The sequence below is a fragment of the Macrobrachium rosenbergii genome, chromosome 7, assembly GCF_040412425.1.
Source record: "Macrobrachium rosenbergii isolate ZJJX-2024 chromosome 7, ASM4041242v1, whole genome shotgun sequence".
In the NCBI taxonomy this organism is placed as follows: Eukaryota; Metazoa; Arthropoda; class Malacostraca; order Decapoda; family Palaemonidae; genus Macrobrachium; species Macrobrachium rosenbergii.
Window position 1 is genome coordinate 18,258,069 of NC_089747.1, and position 23,963 is coordinate 18,282,031.

The following is a 23,963-nucleotide window of genomic DNA, read 5'->3' on the forward strand; positions in this document are numbered from 1 at the left end:
ATGTTAATTTTAGTGAATGGATTTATCCACCAAAATAAGGTTTTGTTAATAGGAAAAGCCGTGCTCTTGTTTTTTCATTATTACTTAATTAGTATTGGTTTGTCATGGATTTTTTTTTTAAGTCGGGAGTGGATTGTAACCTGTAATCAGTATTTGTTTGTGTTTGTTGCAAAGTTGTTTTTGCTGGAACCGAGTTGTTCAAGTTTACGTCCCTGGAATTATATGTACATTATTTTGCGGTAAAAAAAAAATATATATATATATATATATATATATATATATATATATATATATATATATATATATATTATATATATATATATATTATATATATATATATATTATATATATATATTATATATATATATATTATATATATATATATATATATATATATATATATATATATATATATATATATATATATATATATCATTCTATGCAGTTGGTTTTCACAGCCGTAGAGACATGTGTGCGTAGGCATTACCAAATGAACAGGTTGGTATTTCTTTCGCAATTTTTAGAGGACGAAATTTTTACCAACTTACTCGTCGAGCGGCACAGAGTTGTTGAACTCTGTAATTTGTCGGTATCGGACCAAATGGTGAATGGCTTGCGTGTTTGGTTACCGGCCTTTGCATGCTAAGAGCACAATTCATTTAACGTGGGATCCAGATTGTAGTGGTGAATTGTAATATATGCTCAACCCTGAAAGGTCATTAACGCTTTATATGTCATCTTGCATTCAGGTATTTCATCTGGATTTCTTCCGCTTTCTTTAGTCAAGTAGACTTTGAGGTCATTTTGTAGGTAGTCTGGTAGCCCTTGGAGATTGGTGTGGATGCTTTTACTTTTCCTGCTCCTGGTAATGCGTAGGTGTATTGGTGGTTCGTTTTTCAGCCGGTGGTGATTTTGCTGCACTTACAGCCTAGGCTATGTGTAATCATGACTACTGTATCGTAGGCTGTCTTGTTGGAAAAAGTGAGTAAAAAAAAATGACGAGATTGATTCTTGAAGTTTTATCTAAACCCTCGACTCTTGCCTGTCAGGAATATTCATATTGACTGAATATTGGTGCCAAGGGGAAAAATAAAAAAAATATTTTAGTAAAATACAAATAGACTGCTTAAAGTGAAATCGACTTCACATTGACTGGAATCGGCATAAATAATCAGGTTTTCTTCAACGGCCATTCCACTACAAAATGATCTTTACCCAGTGGCAAACTTATGTGGTAATTGCAAAATTTTCCTTTTTACTATAGATTGGCAATTTCAAGGACACTTAATTTATTTCAGGGCCATAGACCAACCATTCATTCTATATTAATGTATTGAGGACAATCCCAGCTACTGTTATTTTTGTACTGATTTTGTGTGAAAGTAGTACACATTTTTCAGTTTTCAGACCGGCTCCTTTAGTTGGCTAGTAACAACCCCCCCCCTTTTTTTTATTTTGCTTTCCCTCTTGTCAACATAAATAATTGTCGTTACAAAATTTGTCTACATATGTGGGAGTTTAGTATCTGAATTTAAGGATAGCAATTTGAATAGAAATCAGGTGGTGTTTTGCCACGTAGGCCTAAGATATGACTGCAATATGATACACTGCGTTTACTGTGCAGTATTAGTTTCTCGTATATTATATTGAGGAACTTGATCGCTTGAAGAAGAACGAGTATAGACTAAGCGGGTAGTCCTTGACCAGCAAGGGTTCATCTGATGATGGGCACGTAGGACCTACTGGAATCTGCTTTCTAGTATACCCAGTGAGTGGAAGAGGCAAGGCATCGTTTCCCTCGTGTCGATGTGGCAGCGTTTATGGTATCCATATGTACCGGTTTGTTAAAATTGCAGCATTACAGATGCTTACAATTTGAATTTTTTGATGTTCGTAGTCTTTTATGATTTTGCAGTCATTAATTACTTTGGGTATTGGGAAGGTTTACGTACATCTCCAAATGTCACCGCAAGCATTGATTGAATGGTACTGTTATTCATATTTACTATAGGCTAGCCTAGCTACTAAAGGATGATACTTAATAACTATAATTAGCGACGTTGACACGTTTCCCATTTTGTCGAAGGTAGTTATATATATTATAATATATATATATATATATATATATATATATATATATATATATATATATATATATATATATATATATATATATATATATATATATCATCCATACACAAGGAAATGGCAAACCCCAAAAAAATCAAATAAAAAAACCAAACCATCGCCACATTTTCCTGAAAAGAAAATGTGGCAGCAGTTCTAATCACCTTCGAAACTCAACCATTTCTTGCCAGATGATAGTGTAGCCTCCGGCTGCAACTGTACCGTACTGTATACTATGGTAACCTTCTCTTTTACGTTTAGTTGCAAACATTCACGAAGGTTTTTCATTCATTATATAGTGATAGAATTGATACAGTGGGGTACGTATGTATACCCTTAGTGACATACCATTTGCTAACCTGCTTTTAATGTTAAGAGTTAATTTCACGTGGTAGTTGTTATAGTAACCATGTAGCAAAAGCATCGGCTGTATTAGAGAAGACAAGGTACAGAACATAAAGTAAATTTGAGAAGTTAAAAAAATTTGGGAGTGGAAATAAGAGAGTAGCTGCAAGTATTGATCCTGGATACAAATGCCAACGTCTTGAATTGTGTCCCGGCAATAGAGCGCCGTGAATTAGATTTTGATAAATGAGGACTCTTGGTATGTTCTGTGCGGTATTAAATTGCTGCTGTGTTCATTTCATTATCTTATGGTTGTTTAAAGTCGGGTCGAAGCAGTATTCTTGGCGAGTGTTCCGATATTGAGGATTTGACCGGTTATGTGGAATATGCATCGCGATTCAGTGAATGTCGTAACAAATAAATATAACAGAAACCTAAACTGTAAACTGACATTTAAAGAAAACGTGCTATAGAATTACATTTGTTATTCTTTAGATATTGCAGTAAACATTAGTAATGTGCTTACATACACAACAAGCACGGGTTTATTTATGTATGCATGAAATTGAAAATAGCCTATGCACGAGTTTGATTTCTTCCTTTGATTTTGCAACGTCTGAACCGCTTGAGCACAGTTCTTTCAAGTCAAGTCGGTTCATAGAGTCTCCCGGTAATTTGCCATGACACTGGACGCGAGTTAAGGGAATGTCCGAGATCAAAATGGCAGCTCGAACGAAGGGGAAGAAGGAACATCGAAAGATCCTTCAGACTCACCCCTTATTTGGGATTAAGTTTTCTGCACGCCGGGCAAGAAGAGGGGAAAATGAAGAATGGTTTTTTTCTCTCTTTTTTTTCCTCTGTGGGGTTGGCAAGGAATGGGTAAGGAGAAGAATGGTGTGTTGTGGTGGGTTTTGATATTGATTTCCACTAAAGCTCTCCCGACTGTCCTTCGCCTTTGTTGGGTTCGAGATTCACAGCCAGGGAATATGAAGATGAAATATTTAGTTTGTCGTTTAATAAGAATGACCACATCAGTGTGTGCTTGCTTTATTTCTTATGTCCATCTATGATCGTCATATAAACTAATTTAATAGATTTTTATCGGAAGAGGTAGATCGTGGTTTGATGAGTTTTTATTGACTATTTTAAACGGTGTTTTAGGTCCGGTGAAGATGAATTGTTAGTAACATTCGGAAAGAGATTTTTACCTTCAGCATTTTTTTTCTCAGTTGACAGTTTTGAACAATAACTGCAACAACACTTCTTCCGGTCCTGTTATCTTTACTTATGTACGGTTTTAATGAGATAGTGTCCTTTTATTTTTGTGGTTTGGCTGGTGGTGGTTAGTGTATTCATCAATTCAAGCTGTTGCTTCTTCCAGTGTTGAAAGTCACAGATACGCTTCTGCAAGTCGCATTGACCGTTTACAATACTTTTTCTGTTTTGTCTCATTCGCCAGGTAATTATGAGTCAATCTCAAGTGCTATATTGCCCCTGGGATTTGTACTTTCGGTAACCCCACTCTCCCGCTACTGTACATATCCGGGCTAGTGGCCCCCGTGAGATAAGTAAACAGAATGGATACGGGAGACGCATCCAAGTCGCATTATGACAATTGGTCTGGCCTGGTCTCCCGTGTGTATGATTTGGTAAAGTGTTTTTCCGTCAGAGTAGTAATCCCTTCGACCCTTTGTGTATTTTGTAATTTTAGACTTTCCTTGGAACAGTTCAGGCCATTGGGATAGAGTGTTCATTCGTTTTAGCTTTTCTAGCTAACCAATCTAGTTCCTGTTTTCATCTAGATCAAGAAAAATTTGAGACATTTCTTAATTATGGTGGCTCCTTTCGCAAAAAAAAAATATATATATAAATAAAATATAGTAATAAAGTCAACATGTGTCTGAAAGATTTTGTACAGAATACTGAATAGACGCCGGGTGGACAGCAAAGTTGTCGCTTCTAAGCGGGTCCTTATAGGAAATTCTTTGTACTGAAGTTTTGTTAGGGTATTTGTGAGAAATTAGAATTATGGTTGTTATTGGCATTACCCTGGTGCTTTCGATTTATTTTTAGATTTTCAGTTGCATGTGTGGATGGATGCGCATTGAATTTAAATGAGAGAAACGGAACTCATTGCAAGTATGAAAACAAAGTTTACACACACAAACACACACCGGTGCATTATAAAATTTAACTATGATGTTGAAACATTTGACCGTCATAGTTGTCGAGTGTTGTAATTACTCATGTTTTGATATAGGAAGACTTCCTCCTTGATACGAAATGCTGGGGCAGTAGCAAGAGAAGGAAGAGTAAAAGAAAAGGTGAATTTCCTGTATTTGTTTGCATATTGATCGTTTCCTCGACTTCTGTGTCATTGCTGCACCCTGGTCATCAGAGTAGCTGGTGCTACTGCTGGGGTAAGGGATTGGGGTTTTAACCTTTGTCTTCAGGGCCAGGGCAAGGAATGTAGTAATAAATAACCTACAGCTAGAATGGACTTCTACACCTACTTGAACACAATTCATATTTGGTTTCGCAAGTGCAGTGTTCCTGTTGCATTTGAAATTTCCTTCCTCGTTTGACTCATACGTTTGCCAACTTAGGTGTTATGACACCTGCAGAATTGAACTTGACTTCATTCCGTTCATAAAAATAAAAATTTTTTTTGCACCACTTAAAGGATATTTCGTTCGGTTGAATTTATTATCCGATCACTTCAGGGCTGAACCGAATGGCATATCAGTTATATTATTATTTATAGTAATGTTATCGTTAGAATGTCTACGTTATAAACATTTTGTGAACTGAGCAGTGTACATTGAAAACCCCCGCTGTGTAAGCGTTGACATTTCATGAGTGTTTTCGGTGGATGTACATTTCAGTAGCACTTGAGATAAATTTTGATATCAATGCTTATCTGCTGAGCGGCAGGTAAATCTTGTGAAAATTAACAATGTTCTCATAACCGAGGCTGCCTTGGGATCTACGACGAAAGTGGCCCTTGTAAAAAATAATAATAATAATAATAATAAACGTTCAATTCTTGTGAAAATTAACAATGTTCTCATAACCAAGCTGCCTTGGGATCTACGACGAAAGTGGCCCTTATTATTAATAATAATAATAATAATAATAATAATAATAATAATAATAATAATAATAATAATAATAAACGTTCAATTCTTGTCGGCAGATTGTGATCTTTAGATGTGGTGTGTGAGGTGTAAGAGGTCGAGGGTTTATGACTTTATGTATTTTATACACTACATTTGTTTTTTAGGATGGAAAGTCTCCTGCTCCTCTCTCCCCAACGATTAAGATTATCAAAGGGCCTTGTTGTGGCTTAGTGTTACCAAGCGGCCTTTATTGTGCCCTTCTCCCTACCCAGCCACTACCCAGTCCCAGATGTCCCTAGTGTGACCCTTTCTCCGAGTGTCCCCTCCTACCCTTCAGTCCGCTCGCTTGCCAGATGGCTTTGACCAACCTCTACCCCTCTGCCCTTCCCCCGGTGATGGGAGAGGAAGGGATGGGTCTGAACTGCCTGCTCCATTACTTTGCTTCCTGTTTCTGCATTCACCCACTAGTAGAAGGAAGAAGGGTGGAAGGGGAGGGAGGGGGAATGAGCGGGCGAGCTAGCCAGGCAGTCGCAAAGGACGTGAATAAAGGGAGGAAATGAGAGTACTGTTCTGAAGGGTGGCTGGTTTTGGTTCCAGGTGCTTCTTATGGTCTGTTTTTCGTCGAGTGTTGAATGTAGTGAGATTTTTTTTTTTTTTTTTCATGCCTAGAAATATTTATATATCAGTAAGTGATGGTCAGGTATCGTGTATAATTACATTTAGCCATTTTTATTACAGTACCAGACCAGGACAAAGTGTGCATTTCAAGAGCATTACTTCCCATTTGCCAGACATTTGAAAAATCGATTTTTTATCAAGATGAGAAACTGATAATTGTTGCATTAAATCGAGCCTTGGTGATTTCGCCTCCTCGCTTTACAACTTGGAACAATTTCAACTGAGACGTTCACCCGGTGTTACCGATGTCAATGAGTTCGTTAATTTTTTTAAAAAGTTGTTAGTAATGTATTTTATCTTGTAGTGTAAGGTTAGCGTCAACTAGCTAAGAGCAAACGAAGAATAGTAAACTAAATAGTTATGAAATTTGTCAATGAAAAGATCGTGAAAGAGAAGGGTGTTACAGTATCTTAATCCTCCTGACTATAATATTAAACAAAATTTTAACCTCTCATTATGCGTACCATCCACTAATTTGATAAACATTTCTGTTAATTGACTCGACAACCAACCACAGGCCTAATGTCAGGGGCATGGGGTTTGTGCCAATTAGCATGTCGAGGATAATCTTATCTTGAAATATGATTACCAAAGGAATGCAGGAATTTGTATCAGACTTTTTAAGATTCCGCCTTTGAATTTGGTGTTTGTAGTCTTGAATGTATTCTTAAAACAAACAAAACATGAATTTATCTCTGGAACCGGATAGAGTTGACCGGACAGAGTTGACAACATTAGATTTGGTATTGTTGTTTATATCATTAGATTTTGTTTACTATTTCTTCGCTCTCATTAAAGTAACGAGTTTCTATCGCGTAAAGAAATGACGCAGAGATCCCGTGAGAAAATCTGGTTGTAATTCGTTGGCGTGTGCAAGCGTCAAGTCACGTGGCTTCTGTCAGCGAAAGATTGACAACAAGCTATTGTTTCAGCTTGTGCGAACGGATAACTGGGCCAGCAGATTGGTCGAGATATTTTATCCGTCCTAAGTTCTATGTACTCTGCATCTGGATTTCATTCTCCCTCATGTTTTCCTTTTGGTGAGCAAATGAGCTTTTGTCGTTTGTGATATTCGACAGTGCATTATGAGTGAAATCAATTTCTTTGCAAGTTGCTAGATATATTTGGCAATGGAAAATATGTCATTGTATGTCCCGTCTAAGTGTTATGAGAATTAGAGGGCTTTTGTGTAAATATTCATATTGCCGAAAAAATTAGGCTTTTGAGGCTAGTTGTCTGGGTTAATACCTGTTTGCTCAATATGATTCTCTGAATCTGCAACCTGAATTTCATGAATTAAAATAGCATTTTTTTTCAGTTATCTTTGATTTATCTGACCAGTCCGTTCTTTTAATCCATCCTGTCATGCCTCTTATAGTACTCCCCATGCTTTAGTATGGCTTCGTCTTCATGCATTTATTTTACGCTTTATTGAATGTCGCTGTCGTCGAGGACTGTTTCAAAAACTTCTTTGAAATTCTAAATTTCTTTATGATTAGTTTTTTCAAGCATATATATATATATATATATATATATATATATATATATATATATATATATATATATATATATATATATATATATAATATATAAGTGTATTATAATTTTTAGTATCCTCTATGTAAGGATATTTCGATCACCTTCAAAGGTGCACGATTGCCAGGTATAATTTTTTTGTATTCATGTAAGGGTAATGCGGAAATGGGACATTACTGTGTACCGTTTCTCCCCCCCTTTTTTTTTTTTCTTAGGGACCCACTTCGCCGAAGGCGCTCTGTGAGACTCGCGAACGCACCTCATCATATACATAATAATGCAAACGTTCTGAGGTTTCAGACGGCTTATTCCATATTAATGGTCAAATTCACACTGTCAAAGCCCTCGGAAAATAGGAAAAAGTCTTCCACTTTTTCTTGAAATACTTTATATCATATTTTCCGTCCTCCTGATATCAAGTGGGAGCTTTTGTTGTACAGTTATGGAACGCATATTTGTCAGTTTAGTTGGGCAGTCATTTATATACAGTATTTCACGAAATATTTGCTTTGCCTTTGTTCCATCTTGGCACGGAAGCTTGTCTCAGGAAGAGTTTCAGAAAGAAAACATTGCATGAACCCCTCTCTCTCTCTCTCTCTCTCTCTCTCTTGTATTTTGTATTTTTCGTAATGGTTTGTGAGTGCCTCTTTTTTCAAAATAGCTTGTGAGTTTCCTTTGTGGATTTCATGTAAGGGTAATTGTACACAATATGAAATTATCGCAGTTTTTATTTTTATTTTTTGCCATGACTCGGCTCCCTACGTCATTGCGCCTAATTATGATATGGTGTAGTGTTTGCTTTATCCGGTTCATCACTTTACGGCTTAATGCGCAACGCCATTGAAAGTTTTGATTTGACTAGCCTATATGTCGACTCGTGGTTCTTATGGAAAAATATTGGTTCTGTTGGTTAATTGGCTGAGAACTGCTGAATCATTCTGAACCAGCGTGATCATCGTTTTCTCAAGTGTCAAGCCTTGTGAGGGGTTGTAATTGGATGGGAAAGCGTCGTTAGTTGGCACAGACAGGACTTTTGTAAAATTGCAGGTCACTGTCAAAGTCAGTTCCCAGGCTTAAAAGTTGCTGCACATGAAATACCTGTGATAGTGGTTAGTGTCGTGGAATGCCACTCAGATGTCGCGGGTTCGCGTCTCTCCCCGGGCAGTGAAAAGTCACTGCAGTGTGGGGTCTTCGGTGGGAGGTTGAAACCAACATTCTCTGGAAGCTTGAATTTCAAGTCAATGGCCCCTGTGTGCTTGTTCCATGTGAATAGGTTTCATATACTGAAATAATAATAATAATAATAATGTGATAATAATAATAATAATAAATATTGTTATTGGTGTGATGAATGATTCAGTGTTACTGATGATTGTTGTCCTGGAATATTGTGAATCGAATTCGACGAGATGGTAATTGCACACATTTCAAATATTTTTGGAAATAGAATAAAGCTTCAGAGACATTTTTTTAAAGTTCAGATGGATATCGTATTGTGTATCAATTTATTACTGGGGGTAACTGATGTCATGTTTTTGTAAATTGAGTGGCTTCTTTTCCCTTCGTTAAAGGAAGTCTGATATAAATAATTTTTGTACAGTCACAGACAGTTTAATTTTACTATTAAGATTAAATTATTGATGAATCTCTCCTGTCGTCCTAATGTGAGTATTTTTCCCGTTCAGCACAGTTACCGGCAATATAGTTTCGCTAAGATTAAAAATATTGATTAATCTCCCCGTCACATATGTTGGTGTAGAATATTTTAATTAGCCGCACAATCGCTTAATTGAAAAACACATGTGCATGCTGAGCTGTTAGTTTTAGGTAAGGGCAGATAAACACAAACACCAGACTCGGTTCAAAATGTATTCTTGACGTTTAGCTTTCCTTGATGTAGAGCTGATCATTTCATAAACTTAAGCGTAAGATTCGTTTTGGAAGGAAACGTTTAGGAAACATTGTGTATGCTTTCTCAGATAATCCTTACTGGCAGATAAGATTAGTTTGTATTTTATTAATTAATATTAAACTTGGAACTTGTAGCCAGATTTTATGGATAAATAATATCGTCTGTGGGTTCGGGTAATAAATCTTAAGACTTATTTTGATCGATTTCATTTAGTGTCACGTGAGTGAATGCGAAAACACGCAAATGGGAACTACAGTATTTGTAGAAGCCTATGTTATTCAGAGCAAAGTATTAAGATCAAAATGACTTTTAACTTATTCTTTTATGTTATTTAAATTCTTCTATGTTATTTAAATCGTGTTTCACCGTAGATTCTGTCTGGTCAGCACATAACAAAAATGTTCACAAACAGACTTGTCTGCTTTTCATATGAGAATGCGTTGGCCAGGCGGAAACCACCGCATACTCCCTGATAGGAATCTACGTTGGAAATGATATGCAGTTGCTTTACATTGTCTATGCTTTGGGTAGAATCACGCCACTGGAACTGTAACGGCAGTACTACCTTACAGCCCGCAGATTGTGTGTTTGTGGTTGTATTTTATGCTTATACAGTATACGTTTGAGTATACTTTTATTTTATTATATAAATGTATGGAATATAACAGCTAGGAAAGTATAGCTAAATGTTATTTTTAAGCATTGCATAGGTCTTGGTTTTCGCAGAAACTTTTTTCACTTGTCAGATTAGCTTTTTACAGTCTTCATGGAAAATTATCCTTCCTTGGGGCATTCTCCCCCCACCCCACATCACACCACACCACACCCCCGTTCACATACGATCCTCCCGCTATTCTCATCCATTCATTACGGTAATTATTAATTAGATAAGAGGACCTCAACTGGATATACTTTTCTCCCTAATTACGTCTTGATTACCTTCACAGCCGTTGTATAATTGCTTCTACCACCCTCCCGCCCCAGCATCTCCCCTCCCCCTTCTTTTCTCTCCCATTTCCCATTCTACCCATCATGTTTTCCCCACGGTCTCCTGAAGCCCTCATTTTCCTTCCATCCATGCCGTATTTGGCCGGAGTAACTAATTACCGGGGAAACTCAAATTAGGTAAATTTTGGAGTGTTGCTAGCTGGGAGATGGCTGGTCGGATAATGTAAAACTGCCTCGGTTAAAAGTTAAGCTCTCTCTCTCTCTCTCTCTCTCTCTCTCTCTCTCTCTCTCTCTCTCTCTCTCTCTCTCTCTCTCTCTCTCTCTCTCTCTCAGGATTACAGATTTGAAACGGCGTGAATTTGGAGCATTAAGTCTCGTAGTATATCCAGTGGAGCCCATGCTACGCATAATCATGTGTGTCGTTGAAATAGTTTCCAGTAACTGGTCTTGCTTGTTTGTAAGAAAATAGTACATCCTGTATTATTACTTTTGAGTAGTAGTATTGCCGGTATCTAGTTTTGTGCATATTGGATGGGGTCCTGTAGTTGTATAGGCTTCTAAAGTTTGATCTTGTTACTTGTTCACTGTTTTTGAAAGATGTGAATATTTAATTTTTCATTTTTATCCTGTGCCATTAATGGCGTTCCATTGAAACAAGTCAGGGAGTAGGTAGATGAAATTACTGAATGGAAAGATTTGGATAAGTATGGTATTTACTGTAATAACTGAAAACTGTACATCTTAATTTTTTTAAGTGTTGAGGAATTGCAGCTCTTTTTGGGTGACTACCTTTTTAACATATTCCATACGTTGTTTATTTTCATTTTTTAACGAAAACTTTATACTTGTTTTGTAGTTTTATTTGTGGGCAAATGTTTCCAAAGAAATTTGATAAGATGTGTCAACACCCGTATCCTCCTGTAATGGTAAAGTATTTGTACCTGAATTTGGAGAATTATCGAATGTGCAGGGACATTTAGAGTACCTTAATAGAATGTTCCGAGTTTGAAAAAAAAAAAAAACTTTTGAGAGGAGCCTAAACGCTTAGTTTGAAAAATATTAACTTGTACTTTCGATCGGTAACTGGTATCAATTTGATGTACATTACGGTTCTTGATAGTGTAGAAAAAGATCCCGGACTTACACGTAAACAATTGAATTGTAATCGCAAAAGCTATTTGTTTTGTTATAGATGTAACGTAAAGCAAAACTGCAAAGCGGATTTTATAATCCGCGCCAAATAAACGGTGTAGCCCAGCGAGGAACATCAGTGAAGGAATTTAGAGCAGACTTTTATTCGAGTTTTTAGCAGCGTTATGCGACCATACCTTGGAGTCAAAATTTCAATTTTTTGTGAGTCACAGGTGGAGTGAATTGCCAAGACAAACCTGAAAGACGTGTAAGACTGAGCTTGTAGAACAACTGGGTACACAGTTGATCTCTATTGGCTAAGCTAGAATTACGGGATATGTCTGTGTGAAATCTCCTCCTGCCGTCTCTTTTTAGCATTCATATTTTGTGATGATGCCAGTGAGGTATTAGAAATATCGCCATATAACTTTTTTTTTTTTTTAATCTGTGCACTTCGTTATCTTTTGTGTACTAGTAGTCCGAAGATCAGCAATTTGCTGAAAGGATACTTTAAGGAAGTCAGTGATGAGAGTGTTTGCGTTCATGCATGTGTTTGTTTTGATAATGTTTACTGTGTGACCGAATTGATGAGATTAATATTAATTTTACAACACTTGTTATTTGTTTACATTGCCATGTTTGAATAGATTTTTGTGGAAATTTGAACATTTTTGTATGAATTGTAATGTTTTTTTTTCTCATTTTCAGGTATATGGCGTAGCAACCAGTGTCTCTTATGGAATTAAGTAAGGCATTTAATGTTGGTCTTTTGTAGATATACCTTTAGTTATTCATAGGTACCGTAACCATTGTTCGTTCTTTGGTAGCTAGTATGTCTAGAATTGTTTGCTATAGGATTTGTTGATGTCAGATTTCAGTTGATTCTTTTCGGTTCAGGTCATTAAATCACTGGAAAGTTAACGACTTGATGGAAATCTTAAGGTAACTTTGGTTTTCTATCTAAAGATTTTGTTAGAATTGCAGCTGTTTGTTGTTTCTCCATGCGATCCAAAACACAGACGTCTTTTCAAGAATTACGATGAGGCCGATATTTCAGATTTTAAATCGGCATAAGCTTCAGGTTGCTGTTCCTAATATTTTTAATGCTTCTCTGTACTACTTCAGAAATAGGCTATAATTAGATTTTAGTTTTGTTGAGTGTAAGTTCGTTTGTGATGGAAAAAATGAACATGCAGAAGGAGTTTATTTGATTTTCTTTTATCGGTCCTCAGGGTTTTTTCCTGGAGGTTACCGTATATGCTTAACATTTTTAGATTTTGGTCTAACGGCAAATGAGAATAAAGACACGCTTTAAATGACAGAGTCCTCACAAAGTGCTCCTGTTCTTTATAAACATGCATATTTGCACACAATTTTAGTTTTTCGTATAATCACAGGGGCCGCCTTTCCACCCGGAAATCGTTTGGCCTAAAGTTGAGATGCCAAGTGTAATAGTAAGGTCCGTATTATGTAAGGTTATCAAACCATTCTCCAGTCTTAAATTGACTCTGCCTCCCCCCCCCGTGGGCACTTGGTGGAATCCCTTTCTTGGCTGGCACCTCATCCCCGCCCTCCCCTCCTCCTCCTCTAAGGTTCCCTAGGGAGAGTCTTGCTGCAACGTCTCTCTCTCTCTCTCTCTCTCTCTCTCTCTCACTGACTCCTTTATAACACGGTGTTCGTCTTTGTTATCCGGCTAGTTTATATTTTTATTATAAAGCCATTTCTGTTGATCGTTCAGTATTCCCCGTATAAGATCGAATTCTCCTCTTGTGTTTTCTGCGTTACAGCGAACAGTGATGTGACGTTGTACTACGGTGGAAACTCTCGCAATTCTCCGCCTCATTTAATTCCCTCCGCGTTCGTTGTAACCCAGCCTCCCCCGATCTCTTTCCCGCCAAACCAAGCTGGAGTGAGTGTGCGTGCGCGCGCGTGTATGTCGATCCGCCATTTCTCCCCTTTTGCTTCATGACGTAAATGCGAACCAGATGAACTTGATAGTGGTATAGTGGAGAGACCAATTTTCCGAATTCCCTTCATTCTGAACAACCACTTCCCTTGCCCCTTCTCTCTCCCCCCTCCCCCCGCTCTACTTCCCTCAACCGTCAGTCTTGTATTCGTTCGTTCCCCACTGTTTCCATACTATATATCGTTTCTCTCTCTCTCTCTCTCTCTCTCTCTCTCTGCCGTGCACCATTGATGTCTGCAAGTCGAAGCTTTGTGGGAAAAGTGGTGCATGGAGTGAAACTCTGGCGGGGTTGCAGCTTGTGAAAGGCAGAAATTGGAGGGAGCGAGAAAAGGAGAGAGTCGGGTTTTGGTGGTGTAGTGGGGAAGGATGACGAAGGGGAAGATATGTTGGTCTGGTGATTTTCGGGGAGTGGATGAGGGGAGGGCGTCTGCGAGGGACCCGGTGGAGGAATGAGGAGGGGGGTATTGCGGGGGTTGGGGGCGAGGGGCTGCGTGTTCTGGTGATTGCTACCCACGGCACGTCTCTCTCAATGTTGGCCAGTGTTGGATGTGTGAGGCCAAATCACCGAGAGGGCTGCAGCATTATACACACGCACACACACTCCCACAGCCACCATTACCTCTTAACTACTCCTCTACTTTCTCAACTTCAAATGTAGCTTGTGAATACACTCGTAGACTTACATACATGTATTATGCATAAACGAATACTTACTTGTTTAATAGGGTGACAAGTTTATGCTTTCCACCTCATGCGCTTAAATACTGAATCTGTGCGCGGGCGCGTACACATTTATATATGTAAAGGTATGGCATACATAGTGAGTATGGTATACTCGTAGCAAAATGAATTATGTCAGATGGAGCAATTCTTGATAACAGTGGTCTCCAGTATACGTCCGGGAGTCCTCGATGATGTGTTTCATGCATAGCCACCATACGTACCAGTTGAAACTTGACAGTAACTTTTTTCGATCATAAATGTTAGGGTGTTATGGGATGTAGACGGGAAACCAACTCATTTCTTCTTGACTCTAAGGCATTGTCTTATTCGGAGAAGCCTGCTATCTTTCGTGTAAATAACCAGTCCTTGGAGTCTGGTGAACATTGTTTTAACAAAAAAAAAAAAAAGTAACAGTTATGCCGTAAAGTTTTAATTACCGTTTATACTAACCGTGTGGAACTGGAAAATATTAATAGATTTTATTTGCCATGCTTGAATTAACGTTCGTGTGTGTTTGTATGAGAGAGAGAGAGAGAGAGAGAGAGAGAGAGAGAGAGAGAGAGAGAGAGAGATAACAGATTGTGGGAGTTGCTTTGTTGACACAACGGCCGGAAGTTTGAGGAAAGTTTGGGAGAGGTAATCGGTGAGGGCGAACTTTGACCAAACTTGAATTTTGATTTGCTTGAAAGTTGGCCGATATTGCTTCCAGGTCTTGTGGGTGATGATGTAATATTTGTTACCTTAAAGCTCCTGTTATACACGAGACTTCCCTTTCTCTCTCTTGAACGCTGCAGTTAAGGGATTAGGTTTCTTTGTTATGCGACTTTGCCAAAGCAATTACTGGCATCACTATTATTTTTACTGAATGAAAATAATAAAAGAAAAAAAACATTTCCTGGAGCTTACTAAAACATTTATATGAGAGAGAGAGAGAGAGAGAGAGAGAGAGAGAGGGGGGGGGGGAAGTTAAGGGCATGGCACTTGTGAAACGGTGGCGTGTAGTATTGAAGTACTGTACCGAAGACAGACCCGTTCCTAGATGAGCAAATGGGAGGGAAGGAGAGAGAGGGGGTGGGGCCAGGGTTTGGGGCCTGGGTGACCCTTTGAAAGGAAAGGGAGGGGAGAGAGATGAAGGTAGCTGCTAGCTCTAGGCTTTAAAGTTGAATAAGGAAAGAGGGGGAGGGGTAAGAAGAGGGCCCTCGGCCATCTCTGCTTTAAACAGAGTTTGTGGTGGACACTACTGAATCTGATGATTGTTTAATAGGTGACAAAGTCGCCCGGCCTTCGCCACCCTCCCTCTCCCCCCCTCTCTTTGAACTTGTCGAATATTTGTTGTTATATTCGAACCTGGCAGTGTTTATATTAAACGTAAACTGAAGTAGGCGTAGATAAAAACAGTAGTAGTTATTTAAAGAGCTCGGTAGAAAGTTATTTTGACTCCATCCTTGGATAGTGTTTATTTCTGAATTTTTGGTGGGCCAGTCAATTAAGTTGCATGAATGACATAGTCTGTGTAGGTAGTAAATTGCTTTCCATATATTCCTGAGAATGTAATTAGACGGTCAAGGGCTCGGGTTTAGATGGTATGCAGTTGTCGTGTGTATGACTCGGTTGTACGGTTTTCTCGTAATATTCCCATGATGGAAATTTTATGAGGAAGTTGGCACTGTATCAGACATTTGCGGTAATATTTGTCTTTTGCTGTTAACTTTCATATGTCTGGGGTAATTAATTTTACTTTTTTAATTTGAGGCATTATTATAGGCTAGTTGAGAATAAGTTATAGGCTAGTTCAGAATACAAAAGTTATAGGGTAGTTGAGAATAAGTTCTCAAAGAAGTTTTGGCAGGTGATGCATAAATGCAAGATATTTGTAAGTCATGAGGCTTTGAACATGAGCATTGCTCTAGCGCACTTGAATAACACAATGCGTGTTAGTATGTATCGTTGCAGTAGTGCGTGCTGTAGTAGCTTACTGCAGAAGGTATTGACCTGTTTCCATTGGCTGTTTGCCGAGTCAAGATTATTTAAATGCTTTTGTAGCGATGAAGTACCATTTGCGTCTCCTTACCGTTTAGAGTGGAGAATGGTAGTTTTCTGAAGGGAATATTTTCATTAATGCGTATTATTAGATACCTTCCCGCTGTTGAGCTTTGTGAAATGCTCTTTAAGGGGTGCAAGTTGTGCCAATTATGTTAAATCATTCTAAGCTACGAAATGTCCTAATCATTGCTAATGCTGTTCATCATCTCCGAAATCATCTGGCCAGTTTATGATGAATTGAACTCTCTCTCTCTCTCTCTCTCTCTCTCTCTCTCTCTCTCTCTCTCTCTCTCTCTCTCTCTCTCTCATGCAGGAAATTTTTCCTTTGAGATTTCTTAATCCCCAGTGAACGCGCATTCGTATGTTACAAAGCGTGCCGCATCACTACTTAAGTTTTTATCATGCGTTTTGGTACCAGGTTAGTGTTGTAGAGGTCAGAGACTTGTTTGGCTTGGCCATGGCAGGGGTGGATGGGGTGTTGGTAGAAGGATGGGTTACTTAATGGATAGAGGTGATAGGGGGCGATGGTGAAGTTGAATCAGCTGATGATAGCCAGAAGGGATGGCCACGTGTGGGCCTTGCTAAGAATGTAAATAGTAGTTGTGGTTGTGGGTTGTGTGAGTTGTCCAGTTAAAGTCTCTCTCTCTCTCTCTCTCTCTCTCTCTATATATATATATATATATATATATATATATATATATATACTCTCTCTCTCTCTATATATATATATATATATATATATATATATATATATATATATATATATATATTTATTATATTATATGTATGTATATATATTACTATAAGAATGTTAATGTTCATTTAGATACATATTTTATGAAATTAACAGATTGGTTGCTTTTTTGTTTTCAAGATATTTTCACATAGTGAGCGAGCGCTTGTGAATTAGAGCGTAACCGGATGGAGGTTGCACTAGATGCGGGTAAGAAGGGTATAAATCCCATGATTACCGATCTCTCTCTCTTTGTTCTCTCTCTCTCTCTCTCTCTCTCTCTCTCATTTTGTTACAGTGTAGAAGTGACGTCAGTTTCAGTGTCTCTATTAGAAAATTTTATCCTCGCTGTTCGATGTGGGACATAGTTCAGTGGTTGTGTATTTGGCAAGAGTCTCAAGAAGCAAACAAATAGAAATAAAAAAAAGTGACTACCACTACTTAATGGCAGGTGGCAATAGGTGTAAGTCACGTGAGTCATCAAAACAAAGACCACGTGTTAAAGCGAATTTGTCCATTATTGGTGCTGGCACCTCTCGATAAAGGAGAGGTATGTTATATCGGCAGATTGTAAAGAGGGCCTTTAGTTTCGTGTAACCTTGAAGGCAGTTTTTATTTTATTGTTTTTTTAGGCCGTCTGGTTTTCTTTTTTAGGAAAAAACTTAGAGGCTTAAGGTTTTGTAGACCTTCAAAATATACGTCAAAGCCGGTGATTAACTGTCATGGAAACTTAATTTTGTTTAACGCCGATGCCGTGTAGCCTAGGTATGGATATTTATTTAGTGCATTCTTTAAAATCAGTGTTATGCATTGTCTTTTCTATTTTTAAACTTCGCTGGTATTCACAGCATAAAAAAAAAGAATTGGTACCATACAGTAATATGTATACAGCTGTTTTGAAAAAAGTAGTGTTACGTAGTGACGAGTGTTTGCGATAATTGTGTTTCTTGGTACGACATTTTGCATTTATTTAAGAACTTCGTAGGTTTTACCACTGCCCTCACAGAAATTAATATTACGGTTCTTGTAGTTTCTTTCGCTATACCTTTTGATATATTTTACTGTATATACTTTTGCCAAGCGATTATATGCTATGTAAATTGCGGCATTTTAGTTTATGAAGAAAAAGCGCTTGCACGCCGAGTTTGTGTGTATGTAAGAGAGAATATATGATTTGGTAGAGAGAGGGTGTGCCGGTTAGAGCTAACTCTGACCCAGAAGCTGCTTCGTCATGCTGCGTGCAATGTGGAGCATTTGTTGTGCATTTTTATCCATGGCGCCACCACAGTCCGCTTCCTTTTCGCTTACACCAAGACTTCAGACGCCGCGTGTTATGCAACATCTCGAATGATCTCAAACTTTTTCTCACGGTTGCAGTTTTCAGAAAGTTCGCCGAGTCTGACACCCGCTGGGCGTTTGGGTTTGTTTTGAAAGTAGCATTTTGTTGAACTCATGTTTCGTCCTGGTGAGTTTGTTTCTGTATAATGGGCTACTCTTTCATGCTTTAATGTTTCTGTTTATACACACGGAGGGGGAATGAGTCTGAGTAGCGTGCAAGTGTAGGGTCGAATGTATGTGAATGTGTGTAGGTAATAAGTGATGGAATGTTAATGTTGGGTGCGGTGCCCGTTAGGCTTGGCTGAATAAGACCCAGGTGACAGCTGCTATAACGGGCAGGAATGGGAACACGGCACAGCGGCTCCGGATGACGTAGATTGTTATGATGTACTCTGGAGAAAGATAATTTTGATTCCCTGTAGCTGCATGTGTCGGGCATTTGTTAAGTAGGCTAACGCTGTTGTAGATGTAGGTGGTTGTGTCGCGATTTTAAAGAAATGCACTTCATATCTTGACATTATGTTGTCACTTAGGGAATTTGTAGGGCAATCATGGAACGGTACGTCAAAAATGCACTCGTTTTTTTTATATCCATCAAAAACCTGACAAAGAAAAAAATGAGAAGTTTTCATTCACTTTACGGGAAGTTCAGCTGATTTGTTCTTTTTAACCATTTTCCTATGCTGAAGTCATTATTGGTAGACTTATACACTGTAGTGTTATATAGAAAAAAAAGGGTAAAAAACAAACTTCCATTAAAACAGATAGCGGTCGTTAATGTACCAACCAGTGGTGGTTAAGGAGTCTAGGAAGAAAGTTGCGAAAGGGGTTGATCACAAGATGACTCTCTCTCTCTCTCTCTCTCTGTGTGTGTGTGTGTGTGTGTTTTAAACATATCTTATAGTAGCTTTTGGCAATGCTTTTATTGACAAGGCTGTTATCTTACTGGGATTATCGTACTAACAAGCAATAGGCCTATCCTAAATTTTGTGCATGCTTGATACCGATGATATATTAGCTGGCATGGCCACAATTGATTGTTAGCCACCCTGTAATTTTTTTTATCCAAAATTGACACTACTTCCATTCTTGGCCACATCGCATTGCGAGCTTTCTCTCTCTCTCACATGAAAGAGAGAGAGCGAGAGACTGATACTCACTCTCAATTTGGTGTGTTCTTCCCCGTTATATCACCCCCCCTTCTCTATCTCTTCCTCCCCTCCTGTCTTATGTTTGTATTGGACTGACATTGATTCAATATAAGATTAGTTTATTGGAAAGTGTGACAGCAGCTGTGTTTTCCTTGGCCTAGAATGTGTGGTACTACCGTTTCATGGTATAGTTTAGAGAAATTATCAGATAAAAAAGGAAATTTTTTTTTTCTCTGCGATTGCTGCTCAAGTATACTATTTTTTATTTAATGTTCGCTATGTAATACCACGTATGATGTGGGATTCATTTAATTTTTAATCTGTGGTCAAGGGTTGCGACTTTGAACTGTTAAAAGTTAGTGTACGTAATTTTAACATGTTTTTATTTTTTTATTTTTTTTTGTTACACCGCTATCCTAAGTAGCTGTTTCCTGTTCAGGTGGTCTACTGTTTGCAGGAAGCATCATGCAATAGTTAAGGAAGTCAAGTTTGAAGATTTTTCCTCAGCTGCGTTTTAGGTGATGTCCCCTTTGCTTGAATTTCCATATGCATTCATTCGCTGTTCTGCCTGGAGCTCATTGAGGGGAGCCGTGGATCTCGTACAACTTCGGCTGTTTGATCCTGTGTATCTGGGACGTCTTTGTTAGTGGCAAGCGTTCTCTTCCTCGGTTACTGACATACACATTTTTTTTGGCGTGGTGATTACTAGGCTATTTTAAATAGGAAAATAGGAAAGAGTTGCAGTTCGATTCTTTTCGGTTCGGCTTCACCGAAGGCTCCCAGTGGGACCTGCAGATTCATTTAAATCGTGCTGAGACAATCGAGGAGACCTTTGGGCTCCTTCCTATTGTCAAATCCACAAAATCACAACACTGGGAAAATGAAGTCGTCTTCGGTTTTTCATGAAAGATTTGATATTTTCAGTCCCGGTATTTGGGGCCGCAAATTTGAAGGCTCGCAACCCAACGTTCGAAGTGAATTTGGCTCTGATACTTAAAACCATCTGTAACTAGTCTTCTGTAGGTTCCATACGTTGGCTGTATAATGCACAACTAGTATTTCAGATGTTTTAGACATCCAGTTTTGATAGTTTGAGATGAATCAACACATTTTAATTATTTTAGCTTCGATATAGGCAGCCAGTTTTACTCTAGCAATACTGGGTAATCCTGTCCGGAAGTATAGCTCCCTTGATTAATCTGTGCTGACGTGCATAGTATACTTTATTTTTAGCTTCCAAAGTTGTATTTTAAGTAAGTTATAAGAGTTGAAACTCGGTCACTAGTTTTCATAGCACACTCATAATTTTTTTTTAACCAAGGCAGTATTTCCAAGATACCCAGAAACCCATACACCATTATCTAGTTGAACACTGAGAGAGAAAACTAAAGTTCAGCACACCTGGGGCACTAACAGTAGTCAGGACTGGATTATTATTTGTGATTAGCAGAGTAGCCTAGGCTCCAGTTACTTTTTCTCACCGCTAGCTCAAATTAGATATAATTTTGATATAGGTTTAGTTGGTTAAATTACATTAATTCCTGAACATTAATAGGAACAGTATTTTGTTTCTCTTTTGGATCGTCGGTGCCGTAAATAACTGGGATTTTACCCCCATGGCTCGGAAGTACAAATGGCAATAAAGTCGTATATGCACTGTAAAAATTTAAATTGAACGTAACATACTAGGCCTATTTCTCTTAGGTTTTTTTTTCTTAGGTTGAGTTGAGATTCCGTACTGTGCATAAGACCTCCTGTCATGCAGGTAATCTTCCAATTACTCAAAATCCTTCATTGGATTTAGAAGTAATTCATGCAAAACTAGTATCAGAAGCCGTATTAGATCGTTTGCAACCGACCGTACGGCAGTTAGTGTAGAATATATTTGCTTATGAACTGACTGTGATGATTCCCTGTAAATAATTGTGATTATTCCATGTGAATAGTAAATTATTCTAGCATTTTGGGCATGAATGATAAATTCGAAACAGGTCGGAAGGAACTTGTGTTTTGATAATAGAATCTACTTCTCAGAATTGATATAATAGGAGCACTGTGTCAGAGATGTGGAACTTGCACTCAGAAATACTGATATTTATAACACAGTTATATATATCACTAAGACGACAAATTTTGCACTCCAATCAATTTAGATATTGCCATTGTATCAGTTGCAAAGTTTGTTCTATTTGTAGCTTTAATTATCCTAATAACATCATTTACACCGGTATCTAGTTTAGCAAAAGTTACTACTATATTTTCAGTTTTCCGTTAAAAATGACAGTAGGGCTGTCAGTCAGTTCTTAATCAATGAAACCATAAGGAAGCCCCCTTTTTTATCCTTTTAACATTACAACTTGGACCATCGTGAATTCGGTGCAATTTATTCAGCTCCAATGCCATTGCCGCTTTTCTAATTGTAATGCACGATTTTCCTGCTTTGTCAAACAGTTATATCAGTTTTTTACGGTTCTGAATTCTGCCCATGCTTCGGTATTTGTCCCCTTTACGCTCTTTTCCCCCCTTCTTAATTTCCAATTTCCAAAGTATCACCTTTTAATCTGGGTGATCTGTCTTTTGACTATTATACATTTATCCATTAGCGGCACATATAATAAGCTTTCTCACCCAATTATAAACATTCATAAGATAATATACACAGTCTGCTCCTGGTAGATGTAAGAGGTCCCTTTGAGCACAAGGAGTATTTCGTCTATTTTCCTATCACTAGAATTATGAAAAAGGCGGATGGAAAGTCGGTATATTCCTAAAACTTTTCTTTATCGCCGTGGTATTTTTTTTTTTTCAGTATATTGGTTTGGATTTCTTGCGACGAAAATGAACATCTTCCGGTTTCAGTTTAGATCTTAATCTGTAGCCGGGTCAAGATAACGAACGTAAAGTTTTTTGTGGAAAATTTGGAAGACGTAGTTTGAAGAATTTGGACTGAATTTGTCACCGAGCACGAGCAATTTAGTTCGGTGGTACTTGGAAATGCAGTATTGCGTAACTTTACCAGACACCTGGGTGATGGTTAACAGGGTTTATAAATACTGTGCAAAGAAATGCCCAGCTGTTATTGGTACCCTTCTATTATGTATTTATTTCCTTTTTGCTGCATTAGTTTACAAATTTTCAGGAAACGTAGAAGGAATGGCATTGAAGATAGAAGGACAATTTTTCCTACTGAGAATTATGATACTATTTCCCCTTCCCAATCCCCATTTCTTTTTACAAGTTTCATAATCCCTGAAAGAAGAATATTGTCCCAGTTGATGATATTTTTATCTAAAACCTGTCTGTATTTTCGTCGATGGCTCATGTGAATGCGAGAAAAGTCATTGTCCCTCTTAACGCCGAGTCCTCTCAAGGAGTGAGGAAAAAAGTGTAGGGGTTTGGGGTTAGTAGAGGGTCAATGTGTGTTGCATTCCAAACATTTCCTCTTGGCTCAGAAAGTGTAAATATTTGAAGAATGTAATCAGCAATCCCCCTGGATTTTTTTTCTTTCCGCTTTATTCTCGGCTTTACGTTTACAACTTAAGGTGTGACGTCATCGACGATTGACTAAAGTCTTGACCTTCACCCTGAGTAATAGTGAGTACCGGCTTCACTTCAGTGACCTTGACCTTGAGGTGATTGGTCAGATTCATTTGTGTTCATTCATTTCGGTACTGATTTTCCTCCGATGATTAGTCATTGCGTGTAGCGTTGCTCTTTTACTGTATATCCCTTGTGTTACCTGTAAGTGAGACACACACACACACACATACACACCGTGAATTAAGACCAGTACTTACTGCTGTTTTGTTTATTTGGATGGCAACATCGCACCTATAAACTCTGCCAAAGCTTCCCTGGCCACTTCGCTCTGCGAGCTCGGTCTCCGTCCCGATCTCTGTCGTGACTGCCAAAAAGAAGCTTGCGTGTGTATGTGTATGTGTGTTTTTGTGTGTTTGTGTGCGCGCGAAGGCTATAGCGGTGATGTCATTCCGATTCCTGCTAGGGTGTATTACCTCAGTCACCGGAAACTCGCTCAAAGTGAATTAGTTATGTTTTTATCTTTTTATTGTAGTACCAAAACTTGTTTTTGTTTAATTTTCAGTATTGTTTTGTTAAGGCGTTTTTATTTCTATAAAATATGACTGTTGCCTTGTGTTTTCAAGTACAATTCAAGACGGAACACGAATCATATTTACATAATTGGTTTCACCAG

The 23,963-nt window shown here is 38.1% G+C and overlaps 1 protein-coding gene across 42 annotated transcripts in view; it reads left to right on the top strand.

Moving 5' to 3' along the window:
* The window catches only part of osa (trithorax group protein osa), a 106,620-nt gene that overhangs the window by 13,744 nt on the left and 68,913 nt on the right, over positions 1-23,963 (top strand). For 4 of the 42 annotated variants that reach the window (XM_067106723.1, XM_067106717.1, XM_067106739.1 and 1 more), the window contains exon 1: positions 12,510-12,542. The exons of the other annotated variants lie outside the window; for them this stretch is intronic. The gene's annotated coding sequence lies outside the window, so the exon portion shown is untranslated. Of the gene's footprint in view, positions 1-12,509; positions 12,543-23,963 lie in introns of those variants that run through there. 42 annotated transcript variants of the gene reach the window in all.